Consider the following 3963-nt stretch of genomic DNA (forward strand, 5'->3'; position numbering starts at 1 on the left):
ACACACACACACACACACACACACACACACACACACACACACACACAAACAAAAACGTGTGCTTGGCTGGAGGCCCCTAACGTCCCATCTTAGGCTCAAGCAGGAAGGGCTCTGCCACCCACTGAGGGGTCGTAGTCTCTGAGAGCCTTCCTTTCCTGGTTGACAGTCATCCTCCCACACTCTGAAACGGTCTTGGTTTCCTGGGAGCTCCCAGGCACTTTGCACCGCTCCTGGGCAAGAAGGACTTTCCACTTTGCATGGCCTCGTGTTGTTTGTTCACTTCCCTTATCCTTCCCCTAAGCTGTGGGCTCCCTGCCTGATTCATCCATGTGTCCCCTCCCAGTATCTGGCCCAGCATAGGTGCAAAGGGTTAGGCGGCTGAATGAAGGGATGAGCTTATCAGTGTTAACAAAGCCGGCCCAGCCCCCGGGAGCCCCGCTGTTACTACAGGCTTTCCATGGGAAACAGCTCAGAGCACGGGATCTCTGGGCTGGGGAGGAGAGAGACACTCGGCCCTGACTCTCTAGGAGCCCTGGACAAACCTTATTATTATTATTATTATTATTAATTTATTTTTTTTTTCTGAGACGGAGTTTCGCTCTTGTTGCCCAGGTTGGGGTGCAGTGGCCCGATCTCGGCTTACCCCACAGTCTCCGCCTCCTGGGTTCAAGCGATTCTCCTGCCTCAGCCTCCCGAGTAGCTGGGATTACAGGCATACGTCACCACGCCTGGCTAATTTTTGCATTTTTAGTAGAGACGGGGTCTCACTATGTTCCCCGGCTGAGCTCAAACTCCTGGACTCAAGTGATCCGCCTGCCTCAGCCCCCCTCAAAGTGCTGGGATTATAGGTGTGAGCCACTGCACCCAGAAGATTTTAGAGAATGTGCTTTAGGACAGAACTTTGTAAATGATGCTTAAAAGCCTTAGTAAATTTCATGTTGCGATGGTTCCCCTTCCTCTGTGTCCTCGTTTGTCCCAGAGGAAGTTGGCTGGGGCAGGAAGGGTCAGCGGCTGTCCTCTGTCAGAGCAGCCAGGAAGAGTCTCAGGTTGCCTCTAAGTGGACCTGCTGTGTGTCAAGCTCTGTGCCCAAGGCAGGAGCTGCTTTTACTCCCCGTAGCAAGCTGAGCAGGTAAAGACCTGGCAAGGCCGGGCGGAGGGGAGGTGGGCAGCGCTGTGGGCTTCGGGAGGAAGGAAGGCTTCCTGGAGGAGGCACCATCCTGCATTGTGAGCAGAGGAGGGAAAGTAAGAGGGGCTTCCCTGTAGAATGAGACCGGAAGGCGGACTGTGTGGTTTCAAGGTGGGGTGTATAAAGGAGACAGGGAGGCCTGGCACGGTGGCTCATGTCTGTAATTGCAGCACTTTGGGAGGCCGAGGCAGGTGGGTTGCCTGAGCTCGGGAGTTTGAGACCAGCCTGGGAAACATGGTGAAACCAAAATATAAAAAACCAGCCGGGCATGGTAGCACATGCCTGTAGTCCCAGCTACTTGGGAGGCTGAGGTGGGAGGATCACTTGAGCCTGGGAGGTGGAGGCTGCAGTGAGCCAAGGCCACACCAGTGCACCACTGCTCTCCAACTTGGGTGACAAGAGTGAGACTTGTCTCAAAAAAAAGGAGACGGGGGCTGAGAGAAGCAAGTGGTGGCCCAATCATGAGGAGGGGGAGGGGCTTGGAAGCCAGGCTGAGAAGTGTGGACTTTGTCCCAGAGGTTAGCAGGGAGCCATGGAGGGTTCCAGACCTGAACTGCGCTTTAGGAAGAATTGACCTGGCAGTAACTGGAAGATGAGCCTAGAGGGTAAAGCTGGAGTCAGAGAGGTCCCTGTAAGAAATGACACCAGACCAGAGGGTGACACAGTGAGGCAGAGGACAGAAGGGAGGGGACAGTGGAAGAATGCCACAGACCCTATGAGATTGAGATTTTTTTTTTGTCTCAGTTAGATCCAGAATATAACAATCAGACCTGGAATGCCGGGACTCAGAGGGGCTTTTGTGGCAAGTCTTGGGGCATCCTCGGGAGTGTCCCCAGGCAGCTGGATATGGAACTAGAGCAAGAAAGGGCCAGAGTGAGAGAGGCAGCCAGGGCGGTACTACAGCGGAGTCAGCGAAAAGTAGTCGGGGGCTGGGCGCGGTGGCTCAAGCCTGCCGTCCCAGCACGTTGGGAGGCCGAGGCAGTCGGATCACTTGAGCCCAGGAGTTTGAGGACAGCTTGGGCAACGTGGTAAAACCATGTTGAATTTTGAAAGAATTCAAAAATTAGCTGGGTGCAGTAGCATACGCTTGTACCCCCAGCTACTCTGGAGGCTGAGGTGGGAGGATCACTCGAGCCCAGAAGGCGGAGGTTGAAGTGAGCCAAGATCGCTGCCACTGCCCTCCAGCCCAAGCGACAGATTCAGTCCTCGTCTCAAACACACATGCACAGAAACAAAACAAAACGGCCAGGGCCGGGCGCAGTGGCTCACACTCGTAATCCCAGCACTTTGGGAGGCTGAAGTGGGTGGATCATTGAGGTCTGGAATTCGAGACCAGCCTGACCAACATGGTGAAACCCTGTCTACTGAAAATACAAAAATTAGCCGGTGTGGTGGCACGTGCCTGTAATCCCAGCTACTCGGGAGGCTGAGACAGGAGAATCGCTTGAACCCAGGAGGCAGAGGTTGCAATGAGCCGAGATCGTGCCCCTGTACTCCAGCCTGGGGGACAAGAGAGAAAACAGACAAACAAACAAAGTAACCAGGGAAGCTGGGAGATAGAGAATAGCCTGTCTGGGCAACAGGGTGGGATCCTGTCTCTACCAAAACATTTAAAATAATAATAATTTAAAAGAAGAGGTTAGGCACAGAGGCTCATGCCTATAATCCCAACGCCTTGGGAGGCCAAGGCAGGAGGTTTCCCCGAGCTCAGGAGTTCGAGACCAGCCTGGGCAACACAGGGAGACCCTGTTTCTCCAGAAACATTAAAAATTAGCCAGACATGGTGGTGTATGCCAGAGGCTGAGGCGGGAGGATCACTTGAGTCCAGGAGACCAAGTCTTCAGTGAGCTATGATTGCGCCACTGCACTCGGGCCTGGGCAACAGAGCAAGGCCCTGTTTCAAAACACAACAAAAGCAAAAAAGCCTGGAATGTGTGCTGGGGTCAAGGGGAAGAGCCTAGGAGAGGTCAGGGGAGGCAGAGGCCTGGAGGAGGCCGCAGGTTGGCCGGAAGTGGACCAAAGATGGCTCTCTGCAAAGAAAGTGGGTAGTGCCAGGGCTCCTGAGGCAGAGGACCCAGGGCTCCTGGCCTGCCGGTCTAACCAGGACTTTCCTGAGGCAGCTCGCTCCTGGGGCCCCACAATCCATTCAGCAGTCTTTGCTGGTGAACCTGCTAGGCTCCGGAGGGACCCAGAGAAGGTGTGGGAGGTTGGATTCACAGTGTCCCACAGAAGAGGAAGATCAGGCCAGGCGCGGTGGCTCACGCCTGTAGTCCCAGAACTTTGGAAGGCTGAGGTGGGTGGATCACCTGAGGTCAGAAGTTTGAGACCAGCCTGGCCAACATGGTGAAATCCCATCTCTACTAAAAATACAAAAAATTGGCTAGGTGGATGCCTGTAATCCCAGCTACTCGGCGAACTGCTTGAACCTGGGAGGCGGAGGTTACAGAGAGCCGAGGTCGAGCCATTGCACTCCAGCCTGGGCAACACAAACGAAAGTTCGTCTCAAAAAAAAAAAAAAAAGACAAGCGCTTTTGGGAGGAGGATGAGGTGGGCGGATCACAGGTCAGGAGTTCAAGACCAGCTTGACTAACATGGTGAAATCCCATCTCTACTAAAAATACAAAAAACTTAGCCTGGCACCTGTAATCCCAGCTACTTGGGAGACTGAGGCCAGAGAATGGCTTGAACCAGGGGGTGGAGGTTGCAGTGAGCTGAGATGGAGCCATTGCACTCCAAGGTGGGTGACAAGAGCAAAAAAAAAAAAAAAAAAAAAAAAA

At 53.8% G+C, this 3963-nt stretch overlaps 1 protein-coding gene across 5 annotated transcripts in view; it reads left to right on the forward strand.

Moving 5' to 3' along the window:
• Positions 1–3963, forward strand: part of MLXIPL (MLX interacting protein like) — a 50395-nt gene that overhangs the window by 31222 nt on the left and 15210 nt on the right. The gene's annotated exons all lie outside the window — the stretch shown is intronic.

The sequence above is a fragment of the Sapajus apella genome, unplaced genomic scaffold (genome assembly GCF_009761245.1).
Source record: "Sapajus apella isolate SASKATOON/1434 unplaced genomic scaffold, GSC_monkey_1.0 scaffold88, whole genome shotgun sequence".
Classification (NCBI taxonomy): Eukaryota; Metazoa; Chordata; class Mammalia; order Primates; family Cebidae; genus Sapajus; species Sapajus apella.